Source organism: Apostichopus japonicus, chromosome 8, assembly GCF_037975245.1.
Source record: "Apostichopus japonicus isolate 1M-3 chromosome 8, ASM3797524v1, whole genome shotgun sequence".
NCBI classification, from domain to species: domain Eukaryota; kingdom Metazoa; phylum Echinodermata; class Holothuroidea; order Aspidochirotida; family Stichopodidae; genus Apostichopus; species Apostichopus japonicus.
Window position 1 is genome coordinate 5,525,435 of NC_092568.1, and position 13,846 is coordinate 5,539,280.

The window sequence follows — 13,846 nt, forward strand, 5'->3', positions numbered from 1 at the left end:
ATATATATATATATATATATATATATATATATATATATATATATATATATATATATATATATATATATATACAGTCAAGGCGTTGCAGTGTTCGAGTGCGTATTGGCTATTAATGCGTCACATGAGTAAATATATTTTCATGTTCATATATAACCACAGACAGCATTATATGTCACGTGAACAACCCCAGCCAGCTATACGTGTCACGTGACCAACCCAGTGTGAACACGGGCTCTGTTTGAAAATGACGATATCCCTTAAAAATGTGTATAATTGCAACCGATGGCGTATATACGATCACATAGTAACCAGGACATCTTAAATTGAGAATCCCAAATGCCTTTGGGACCCAGGCCAGACCCGGCTCCTGTAATTGATAAATTTGTGAACAATGTAGTGACGTCATTCCTTATGGGCGGTTATCCTTCTTGCCGCGACATGTATAGTACTATAGGTTTATCGTCTGTTGGAAGTACTCGATGTACATATATCAGTGCATGGTTGGAACTATTTTAGTTAAGACTTACGTTTAGAATGGAGACAATATCCTACTCCCACCCCATCACCGCCCAAATGTGTTTGAAGCAGCATTGTACATATTATCTATTATCATAAATAAAAAAATGAAAAAACAGCTCATGATCTGAATGATATTAAAATTTCGTTTCAAATAATTTTCTTTTGCTCGTTTTGAGATCTTAGTTATCTATGAGCTTCTTTTGAGCTGCTCTTCTAATTTTTATGTTTTTCGATTTATTTGGATGTTTCATATATTACCGGTTTTGATTAAATAAAATGAGCTAAAACCTAAAATCATCAGCAGTCCAAGAAATTGTAAAATAAGTTTATTACTATATCTGGTAAAATTTCTGTTCGAATTATCATTCATAATTTTTTTTCCTTCAAATTTCCGAGCTTGAATTTTAAATTTAATTTTAAAATCAATTTTTTCGGACGCTTACTTCTTCCTTCCGGGTATCCCTCTTCCCACAGAATATTTCATATGTCACGTGACCCTCCTTTGAACGATGTTACTTTTCTGAAGTGTTCAGTAAATATAGTTTACTTCTCACTGTTTGACATACAAATGACCTTATGTGAAGTTATTTGAAAATTTTGAAACAGCACATAATTCCTATTAATTTTCAGGCCTTCATCGATTTGAATCGAGTCGACAAATTATAGCAGCGCCCTCATTTTATAGGAACTTGAAAGATGACCCAAATTGTGTTGGACTGATGATGACAAAACGCACCCTATGCGTTCACTATGTTATCCTAAGAGTCTTAAGAAAGACAAATAGATCAAAACAGATCATTCCTTCACAGAGCTGTTTGTTTTTATAATTCCCTCTCCTCCATGTTGCCGTCCGTATAAAAGGAATCCTTAAAAGGTGGGTGGAAACATCTCAGCTCAGGAAGGATTGAAAACGGCACTAATAGATCGTTTTCTGAGAGCGTTAGGCAGGCAGGTATGTGTTGCTCTGTGTATGGGAGGAACTTGACCCTGCAATGAACTAAGGAGATTTGCTGTAGCACGTTGTCGAAGGTGTTAACCCTTTGCAAGACTACAGGCTCCTCATATAGAGATACATTTATATACATGTGATAATATTGCATCGAAATGTGTACAGATACGTTAATACGTCACGTGCGTGAGGATAACTGTCAATCGCATCATTTTTTTAAGCAAGCTGAAAAGGAATAAGCTCTTCGCAGTTAATCCAAGACCCACTTTAAACAATTAATCATGCAGCTGCGATCGTATGACGTCATCGGTATTAGGAAACGGAAGATTCCACATGTTTGCTGCATCTTACATTAGCAAAACTTGATAAAGTATGTGTAAGTATTCCATGTAATGAAAATGTGCTATACAGCACTATTGCAAGCAAAATGAAAAATGATCAGCATAAACTGTAGATAATATATGCGAAGGTTAAGGGAGACGTCAAAATGACGTTATAAACTAGTAACTGATTCAATTCTGTGTTCATAGGCCTATATGTATTTGCCATAATAATGATGTACCGTCAGTTTGTCCAATGGAAAAAACATGTCGAAATAAAAAAAAAGTTACTATAAAAATAACTTGTAGACTTGATGACGTAACATGCCATCAGCATTGGCAGTCTTTCTGAAACTCCAGCAGGCGTTTTATTGCCAATCTTAAGGAATATTCCCGATTTAATTTCCTTATATGGACGCCACTCAATGTTTGGGAACACATGTCTGTAAGGTGAAAGATAAATTTCCATTGAAAACATCTTTTAGCACACTACAATAAGAGACTTCACCGATGACCTTTAAACACGGCGACATCTCAACACAGTGCATATACGTGGTGAAAAGATACATATATAATTATCGACAGACCAACAAACAAGTAGACTCTTGAGATGAAATTATGAAAAAATTGACATATCAACCGAAGACAGAAACTCGTGAGATATTACTAAAAAGATATCTCATTAAAACACGAAGAAATTGGCAAAATGGCATGTACACAAGTTAGTAAAATAAACCTATTTATTTCTGACTCCTGGATACGTTCTAATTGGCAGCGATTTCTTGTTAGAAGTGTTCAAAAAAATAATTACCATGGAATTTAGGCAGATTTTTAATGCAAATTAGCGTTACTAGAGTTTGTTAGTGCCTAATACAAGTGTGGCGAGCACATTGTCATTTTTGGCCAACTCAAGTCACAAATCATTTGATTTTATCGCCAAGTCAAGTCACCAGTTGTTTATATTGCAAGTCAAGTCACAAACACATACACAAGTCACATAGTAAAGTCATATAAAATGTTACTCTGGTCTTACTCTCGAGTCCAAGTCATTGACTCGAGTCAGCAACACTGTCCTAATCCTATAATATGAGAAGAAATTTCTGAGTCACCCATTGTTATAAAACCGAATGGAATAGCGAATTCAAAATTTTGTAGAGAAAAAAAAAAGAGAAACCTATACAGAATCGGATCCCGAAAAGTGACGATCACATGCAAAGATCTGTTTAAAGGATTAGTTCAGGTGTCACAGATGTTAATCTTATATGAAAGAGGACAATAAAAGAAACCCAATAGTGAAGAAATTATTCAAATATCTTTTTCCGTTTAGGAGATATTCAAGTTTAAAGTTCTATCTGATTGTGTAGAAACTGCTGAAATCAGACTAGCTGTGACGTCATATCCTCACATTCCTGAAAAGTCTTTGTTATTTTATTAAAATATTTTGTAAGATTTTATGACTTACAACCAAAAGATACGTCAGGAGATCTCACATGTGTCAAGGGAAGTATTTGAGATTTAACATCTGAAGAATGTTTGATTACCGGTATATTGTTTTAGATTTGTGAAAAAAATGTAATTATATTTTAATGAAATATATTGACACATGTTAAGGAAGTGAGGATGTGACATCACACCTCACAGTTAGTCTTTCTACACCAGTCATTTGCAAAGAAATTTTGAAATCTTCAAAGTGTGATATCTCCTTAACAGAGAATGCTATCATGTTAGTTTCTTCACTATTCTGTTTGTCTTTTTAAGCTCTTTCATACAAGATAGACATGTCAGACACCTGAACCAATCCTTTAAAGAAGTAAGAAAAAAATAAAACTAAATCAAACTAAGATGTAAAAGGAAGAGAATTCAATCCTTTTCTGCACTATCTATACAAACTTTTCAGATGTTTCACCAATCCTATATGAAAACATTGCGCGTGTACCTGTAGACGATTGAGAATCAATCACGTATAGGCCTACATTATGTTGCTCGAAATGGAAGACCTTTGAGAACTTCCACCAGAAGCGGAAATGAGTTCTGTTTGATTATTATGTATACTATATACACCAGTGCATGTTGAATTTGATTTGTCCCAATGTGGAAATGTTTTAAGTGCCCATGTGTCCATTGGTGGGGGGGGGGGGTTGGGGAGGAAGGGAGAGACGGAAGGGGAGGAGGAGAAATTATATCAGTACATAACTGAAGCAGTGATCATTTGGATTATAATTCACAGTTACGTTGGTATAAGCGTACGGGATTATAAACAAAACTACTAATGAGGTTGCCGCCAGTTACTCCAAAAGGTTTGCTCATTCATTTTGGCAGTATTCATGAGATTTAGGATGATTTTCTAGGTCAATTACCAAATGACAATTGATGACTCACAAGGGACAGAGGGAGAATTTGTAAAGCAATTTTGGAATTATGACAATGTCCAACTGTATCAGGAATATTCCATGGTTTTATCAAATCAATTATCAGATTTTTTACCTAACAAGGAAATTACAACATCCATTGTCCTTGAGGGAGGTCACGATTCCCTGTACGTTGTACCATAATGAGGTCAGAGATGGTCACGTCTATAATTGGATACAGAGGGAAACAATGCATGTCTATAAATATTTTCGAAGTAATGCCAAAATTGAATGATTACAATGAATAATGACAGGGGAATATGTGCCAGCATTAATCGACTTAATGCCCGTGTAGATTCAAATAGTCAATAATTATGTATACATTTAATATTTCTCTAATAATTTGTCAAATTAGTATCTAGAATTTTTCCTCCATGGCCAACCATATATATCCGACATGTTATATATGAATGGAGAGATACGGCTATACCGTGTGTATTTGTCGTCAGCCCATACAGTCTACCCAGTGAAATCGTGTGGTGTAAGGTCGCTACATGCTATACTCCACTTTGCTTCTTATAGCCCAATGATATACTAGAGCACTATATGATAAACGTATTAAATCAACGGCTGCGCATTTATACATGAATCCAACTCATATTGATGCAATCCTCAGCCTCTTTCCGGGAAATGATCACATTGATATAAAGTCACCTTCCTTACTACACTTTTTACGGGATATAATGTAACATCATGCAATGACGTCAGAGGTGTAACATGACCTACGACTCGTCCAGTAAGGACGCAGATTGTAACATGTAATATATACGGTATAAAATAATATAGTGAAGGGTAAGTCACCAACATGCACTGTAAGGAAACCTAAACCTGGCGTCTATCGAAGACTAGACGAGAAAGCAAAAGTAGAAGAAGACGATTTAGACAACTATATACCAATTAGGATCACCACTGGCGTTTTCATAAATGGCGTATAATGTCACAAATTGGAACCTTAATCAAATAATCGGTTTTACTCAAATTTAATGAAAATAGTTAATTATTAGGATTGAGATCGAGCTTTCGCATTGTTTAAATTTCTCTTGTATGAAAATCGAGCATTGCCTCGTAGTACCGTAACTTTGTAAACGAGATATAGCTGAAAGTTGTAAAAGCACTGATCGAACATGTGGAACTTGCTATGGAACGCTCGAAAGGTAAGTGTTGTTGTTGTTTCAATGTTACTGAAGTACCTGCTTCTGAACATTTTCTTAAAGTAAAGCATAACGATTTAACTGTAACCTTTACAATTTGTATGGCATATTTTTATTTTAAGAGAGATAAATTAATATCAGAAAGGTAAATGTACCGTAATTATCCAATTTGTATATTCAATTTAATTGAGTAGTTTCGAAGCGATGAACTATTATGCTAATGATATTAATCGGTTGGACATTGGAATCAACATCTATGTAACTCATCCAGAGAAGAATGAAGCATGCTGGGAAAAATATTCATACACACACATACATATACGGTACATACATACATGTACGTATAATAATAAAACATTTACATATTACGTATACACATACATACACAAGCATACACATATATACATACATACATTATCGTTAGTACATAAATAAAACTTACCAAATACTTCACACATATATAGCATACATAATTATTATTTGCGGGTGTCATATTATACATGTTCTAAATCAGTTAAAACATGTAAATGTTGTTATTCGAATATGTATGAGGCAGTTTGCATATATAATTTCAGAAGTCACAAATATTGGCCCCTCGAACAGGTTGAAAGCGTGGATCCCTCGTACTGTATAATCTATTGCAATGTAACTTTTTATCGACAAAACAAAGGATACAATGTTGGCCGTTGAAATACACTAAGTGCGTATAGAAATGGTGAGGCAACACTATTTCTTCCAACCATGTTACCAACGCCTATAGTTTGCAAAGCAACCACGTTTCCTCATTCCATATTCAATTGAATAAATCCAGTGTACATATCAACCCCCGTTCACCTTATTATCTCAGTAAAGCACAAATGAAAGGGTAGGCCTATCTCCGGGAAATAAAATGCATTTCCATGAACAAAGGAATACAATTCCTTTGCAAATAATCCTTCATAAACAAGAACTTTCCCTATGGATATTTGCGATCGAGGATGTGGTTAATTGGGTGCCCCTGACTTATATATTCTCATGAATATTCTCATGCAAATTAACAGTTTATCAACGTGCCAACTTATAAGAGCACACTGTTAACCCGTTCTCTTCACACTAGCTGGCCATCCACATACGATTCGTTATTGTGTCTATGTTTGTTGTCCTGGAATCTTTCTGGACCAATGTGAACCCCCCCCCCCAACAAACCAGAGAGACATATAGTCATAATAGCAATCAAGTTAATTTTCCGGTCCTTTCCAAATTGAAACGACACACAAATAATCCGTTGCATTTTAGTCTTTTCGTCACGTTGAGGACACCATTTTGCTATCGCAGGCGGGATATAAGACGAATAACAAAAAAAATGGCGTATGATGTCCCCACGGGGCTGAAATGTACACTTTCTTATCAAAATTATCAATCAGCATGTCGTCGGAAATGACGTCATTGAAAATACTTGATTGCTATGAACAATATGACCTATTTCTAAGTATGAATTGCTTATTCATTTATTCGAATTGACACGATTTCAGGCAGTTCTATTCGGGTACATTAAATTCCTAGTGACAAGTCACGCAACCCACGGAGCTTATAACCCTAAAGCTATTTACGCGCGACTTAAGAAATAGTATTTTCCCTTATATACACCCCCTCACCGCCAATGCCCCTCCCCAAATCCGGCCACACGCTCATTTTGGTTTATTTTCATTGTATAAGATTTCTTTTGTTCGCACAAGGGAAACTCTTATCCACATGATTTAGTCTTCCCTATAAGGATGTATTGGGTAGGCCATTTAATAGTCTTTGCTAATTAGTATCGCATTTAACACCATTAACCAATGGATGACAGGTTATCAATCCTTTTGTCATTTTGGCCCATATAACACGTTGTATTTTACTCTAATGGGTCTGCCTGCCTTGCATCAACTATTCATTAGAGGCAATGGAGGCGGAAGATCCGGATCAATTCAACTGTCTAAAAACCGATTAAGTTCCCTAGCTTTTGTAAGAACAAAATGACATAATCATGCACGATGTAGATTTGAATGATCTAATGATTTGGTCAGAAGGTCATTGAAAACATTTAAACAGTTCATACGTTTGAGTTACTGCGCATTTATGTTTCAAAACTATATTCAGCTATCTAAGGTTCGTAAATAAATTAAGGTAAAAAAGAAAGAAAGAAAGAAAGAATGATCTGAATTTTAACCTTATTATCTTGTTGGATTTACAAGTTATAGATTTCTGGATCAAATCCAATATTCTGCCAAAATTAGATCCTTGAATTCTTAGTGGAAACATTCGCTTCATGTGTATGCATGGACAGTGACGTCAGAATGGAGTGGGTGGAAAAGTCAATATTGAATGTCAAATAAAGTTCCCGTCATTCATACATATGGTATATATATAATTATTGTTTGCTATATACCAGAACCATACCCTGTAACCGAATATAAATGAAGTAGTTGCAGTGGCGGAGATAGGGGTATTGGTCAGAGGGGGCGAGAATGGTCTGTATGGGCGCTTTCGACTTTATCTAAGCGGAGCGCCACCACAGGTTGGCGCGGAGCGTACAGAAATTTTTTGAGTAAAGATACTCCCTAGAATGCCGGAAATGACCCTTTCCGGGCCTTGCTAATTTGCAGATAAACGAAGAATAAATAGGTGTCCAAATGTGACAAATGTCAATAGGTAGATGAGAGCGCAATAAAAAAAGTCAATAATCGCGAATAAGTAAAAAGTGGTAAATAGCTGAAAAGGGCGCCAGCAGTCCATTTGAGTCCGTCAGGGGGGGCATCCGCCCCCTGACTGTTGGAAGTTTCAAGTCATTTTAAAGGCGATGTTCTCGTCAAACATAATATGTTTGATATAATTTGTTATCTAGGTAATTAACTGAAATTACTCCCTCAAATGTCTAAATTTAAACACCTCCGAAGAAAAAAAAAACGGGACATTACATCTGCGACCCAACAACATGTTTAACTCATGACGGTATGAAACCAAAGTTTTGACGAAATTTCCAGACTATTGGTCCCCAACTTGATAAACCGTCAAAAATCGGAAAGTTGCTGCGTTGACGAGATGTATATGCTTACCCAGCGTATTAGCTTAACGATAATAATCACTGAAAATTACCATCATATACACTCGGCGGATATATGACAGAATACCATCATCATACGGATTATTCCGTTTTGAACTCTTTAGGTATACCATCTTAACAAATCTGGCCAATTTCTCTAAATTTGCCTATATTTTGTCAAAGGTGGAATTGCTTTTCTCAAAACCAGGTATATATATATAGGTATATATCTTATCGCGGAAGTACGTGTGCCGATTGTATCATTACAGCCATATGAAACCGCCATACAAATAGGAATATAAACTTATATGAATTAAGTAAATAAATCTATCTTGTTCCTAGTGCATCGCTTATAGTATTTCCTCAATATAATACAACTCTCGAGTGCTGCCTAAGTTAAAGACAAAGAAGTCTTTACATGTAAGGTGAAGTAAGTTGATGACTGCAGTGAAGGTAATTAACGTACATCAGCCATTTGTCACGTGATAAACTTTAAGAGACCTCTGTCAAGAACAAATACGGATGTATGTACAACGACTTTCTTGCCTCCTCATTCGCTCCCGCTATAAAATAGAACTTAACTTCGAAGATAAAGTGAAAAATACTTTTCAGCCCATATTTTTTTGCATGAAAGAGGATGTAAAACCAAGCACCATGATCTGAAAGTCAACCGTTTTACATACTTGCTACCCTTAGTGTCAGTGTAGTGTCTTTCCTTAGGCTTCCGTAATAAATCTAGGGGGTTTTGAGCATAAAATCAACTTTCCAATCCCAAATTATTAAAAAAAAAAAAAAAGTTGAGACAGTCTTCGAATTTCAGAACTATCATATGATAGACGGACGTTGTGTTTTTTTCAGACACAGAAGTAATTAATGACTCACAAATTAAAACCTGAATGGATTTGTTTAAATTTATTTTTTATTTAGAAGAGAATGAAATTATAGATATACTGCTCGATCCCTCGTATACACTGTTTCCATGCAGTACGAGCATGCGCATATCAACTAAAGCATCGTTCCTTCTTTGGGTCTTTATACTGTACACTGATAACGAGTAAACCAAACTAGAGTACAGTAATAGTGTTTATCTTTAAACCAATCGATTTCAAAATAGCTGTATTGCTAACCTGCCGCAGTCGAATCCCAGTGCTTTTATTTGCGTACAAACCAAAATACAAAATAAAGGAATACAAAGGAGAGGGAGTGAGGGTGGTTGAGGTAGGAAATGCTAGGTTTATTTTGGGGGTTTGGAAGGGGGGGGGGGTTGGTGGGGATTGACAAACGGTTCAAAGTAAATCATTGCTGTTCCCATGCAGTAATATTGGAACCATAAAGCCTAACATTTTGACAAATAAGGTTTAACTTAGGCTAGTATATAAAGCCTTACACAGACTTATGAAAAGAAATCTTCCGCTCGTTGCTCTTTTCAAGTTCAAGATACAAGAAAAAAAAAGAGAAAAAACTTATTCGAAGCGTTGAACATATTATACTTACAAACATTGGGCCTATACCTGTAGTTTATATATAGCGGAAAGTAAAAGTATTGGAAAATAATCACCTCAAGAAAATTGTGCCTGTAAGAAACAGTTCAATCAAGCATAACGTTGCAATTTCAGTTTCCTTCTTGAACACAGTATTAGAATGGTTTAGTCACAACAAATGGGCTTAACTAACACAGAGTTTGTGAAGTAGATAGCAATGAGTGTTTACAGTTAACATATCTTGCAACGGTAGACCTACTCTAGAAACTAACTTAGCTTTAGGGATAAGGTCCATCAAACGAGGAAATTAGATGCTATATGGGTATTAATAACTGAAGGCTTGCTCACTGACGTTGATGTTGATGTTGAGGAATTTTAAAAGGATGCTAGCACTTGGCTAATTTCATTAAGCCTTTGTCACAGCAATTTCTGTGGCCTATGTCTATGTTAGAGGTCAAAATTAATTTGAAGGTCATTAGAGATAAAACCTTTTCAAGAAGTAGAAATTGACAATTGTTATACTGACTGACTCGAGTCAGAAAAAGTACTGATACCACTACAACCTCATAAAAAAAAGTATTTCTTTGCAATCTTGACGTCCCTGCGCACCCCACCTAATCTTCCCCACCCTAACTCTTCCCCCTCCTCTTTCCCCACGTATCCTTTGCTCTTCAGTTGTTTGGCTAATAGTAGATTGTATGCAGACTACGCTAATGTTTACAATCAACACCAGTGGCAAGAAGACGCACACAAAAGGAATTATTAAAGACAGATAACACCTTTCCACAATAGTCCCACTTATTGTAAGCAAGTCACTTCCCGGCATGACTTTTTACTGATAATTGCATATTTACAAACAATAAATTTAGACGTAGGTGGGTACACTTTGAGAATTGCGATAAGCACAGTACTATTACTATCAGCCTAGCATTGCAACGGACATCTATCAGGAGTAACAGGTGACTACTTTTTCCTAATTTTTTTGTCTAAAATAGACTTAATTAATTTCTCTGTTAAGACTTTTGAAGTTACTAAGAGTACAGTTTTTCACTAGTGTAGTTTTCATTGGTTATTCTATTTTGGAAACTTGAGACGAGATTAAAAACTGTTGTTTCTTTAACGTGCTATGCTAGGCCTAAGTACTAAGACTAAGTAGTAAGAGTATGTGCTATGTGCTAACAGTAACACTAACAAGTAACAGTAAGACTAAGTCACTAAGTAAGAGAACGGAGACCATTAATGGCCTAGCCTACAGTAGGCCTACGATATGCACTAGCGCAATTAACACTTCAACGAATTGGATAGTTATTTGTGTATGTCACCTAATGTATCACTAGTTTCTTTTCCGATATGCTAAATGATAGATATGACACAAACATTCTCATGAATTAGTAAAATACTAACTGTTTAAAGTTCTTGCAGTGTACTTAACCATGATAATACCAATGTTGGCATATCAATTGTATTTGTAGCTTAGCGTGCTTATTTCTAAATCCCTCATGTTTACAGTTCATGTAACTAGGGTTACCATAATGTGTTTGTTATAAAGGAGGACACTGATCGATGTCATTGGGGAGGGGACTAAGGGGAGGGGATGTCCCCCTCCAATTTGAAGGGTGCCTAGGCCTACATGCAAAATGGTACCATATTTATGGCCAAGTTGTATGGTTCCTGCACCTTGGGTAAAACAATTGTTCATGATCCAAGCGAAAATTTGATTAATTTTTGATGCAAGAAAATATATTCGAGCAACTAATCATAATTAATTTAGTTCCACAAGAAACAAAGTTTGATGGAATACCATTGGTAGAAATTTATGGCAATTGAAACTTCTGGATACCCTCACTGGGATAAACCTTGTTGTCATCGAAATTTCTAGCTCGATGTAACCTAAATAACAAAGGTGTTCTTATGCATTGAGACTTTTTAGGAACGGAACTGCGAGCGTCTGTCGTTAGTACAGTGCCTCACTTCACCTTATCCATGCTGCCACATGTACGCAGGTTCTGTACAAACTTGCGCACTTAAAGTGATATTACAGCCACATTTGTTTTCCAAAATTGCAATTTTCTACAGCAATATTGGTCACATTTGGCAGACTTGCTTAAAGATGTTTAAAATTCGGATATTGGAGGCAACATAAATCTACCCGGATGCCAATGAAGCCAGTAAAGAGAGGACATGTCGGAAAAAATCCAGACGTCTGGTAATGCAGTAATGTTACTAAAGAAAAAAAGTTGTGTCCCAGGGACGCTAGTCACCCAAAAAGTTGTACGTCCCGTAAAACCAGCTTACGTCACCAATTGAACACCATTGCGTTTGTTGTATGACCTACTTTTACTATTGTAGTTGTAAAGATGCAATAGTATCACTGCCCATACTGTGAGAATGTTCTACACAATATATTGGGCAGATGGCCCAGTGCCCTAGCTTTGCTGTTTGACAGGGGGGGGGGGGGGACTGTGTGGCCACTCTTTTTACCCACCCAGCCCTTTCAACTATTTTCTACACCCAGGCTCTCTTTCATCCTTTACTTCCCTACTCGCCAACTCTGCAGTAGCTCCGTGCTTTGACCTTGCAGCGATTCCAACAACCAACTCTTTAGAAATCCCTGTACATATGGTGTGCATATCTCTCGCTAAATTCCACACAGTTCAACACTGCATGTACTTAGGCCTGTTCGAACTTCAGAGTTTCAACTACACATGCCCATCACCTGATCCAACATTTACCCTGGGCTCTTTGCAGTGTTTGTAAACAACCAGCTCCACGCAAATTACAGTAGGAGTTATGTAAATAACTTTGTACGTCATGTCAATTGAAATAAAATAACTTAAACTTCAATGGCTACTTTGACGATGCATGAAATACAGTAGTTTACACACGAATGTTGCTCCCAAAAAATTGACTGAAGCATGTGGTCAAAGGGACCGTGATAAAGTTTCCAACAAAAACTACTGTGGTATGAATGCACATTTTACATTAATTAGCAACTCTCAATGTGGAGATAAGAGACATAATGTGCGAGGAAAAATCTTTTTCAGAATCAGAGGTGTTACCTTCCCACAAAATGCATAGATTATGTCAATTCATAACATATTCTGATGAAAACAATGATTCAAATATTAGGTAATAGCCTCAGAAACAGTTCAAGTTCATCTTCGTACCATGAGCACTTGTTGTCGAAACGTACATACTGTATGTGACAACAAGGCCTAACGTTATGATATTTCAGTGTACACATATGATAGCCTATACCACCAACTTAACTATTTGTACACAGGATAGTAACGGTACAAGTAGTGCATACTTTGTGTAATTTGAGCACTACAGATGCAAGAAAGTCTGCAGACAATGGTTTAGGGACTATTAACCGATCAAATCATGGGAAAGTTGGAAAAGCATCATTGACTATTTTTAGCATGAAAATCTCTGTAATGGAAATGTTGTTAACCCTGTACCTTGCTGTTGATTGTTATGATTTATGTGTTTCAAACAAATTCAATCAACTGAAGGATTAGAAGAAATTTTGGTTCTTTCAGAACAAGTTGTGGTTTTTTGGAAAGAAAGATGTTCATTCGAAAATATGTTTTGTCATATTTTGCATTGGCCTGGTTGTGAGTGTGTGTACTTTGGGTTTTTTTTCTATAGTAAAAATGTTTGTGCATGTGTCTGCCCCAATTCAAGCAATATGAAGATTCTGCGTCTCTGGCTAAAACATTACTTTCGCAACAATGCTGTAACCCTAAGTGTAACCATTAACTTTTAAGTCAGATTTAACGTTAGGTTAAAAATAATAATTACTGAGGCCCTGAAGCTGTGCTGCAGAGACGCACTTTATGCTAACCCAGGCCTGTTTAATTTAGTATCAATCACTTTTTCTGTCAAAGTCTCGGCAAATCAGGAAGAGAAATATATACAGTACATATCCTTTGCAGCATTCTAGGATGATAGCAA

At 36.2% G+C, this 13,846-nt stretch overlaps 1 protein-coding gene across 2 annotated transcripts in view; it reads left to right on the forward strand.

Annotated features, from left to right (window-relative positions):
- Positions 1-5,054: 5,054 nt before the first annotated feature.
- The window catches only part of LOC139972133 (uncharacterized), a 70,874-nt gene continuing 62,082 nt past the window's right edge, over positions 5,055-13,846 (forward strand). The window contains exon 1 of one of the 2 annotated variants that reach the window (XM_071979095.1): positions 5,055-5,350. The gene's annotated coding sequence lies outside the window, so the exon portion shown is untranslated. Of the gene's footprint in view, positions 5,351-10,720; positions 10,849-13,846 lie in introns of those variants that run through there. The other variant, XM_071979094.1, reaches the window with a different exon arrangement.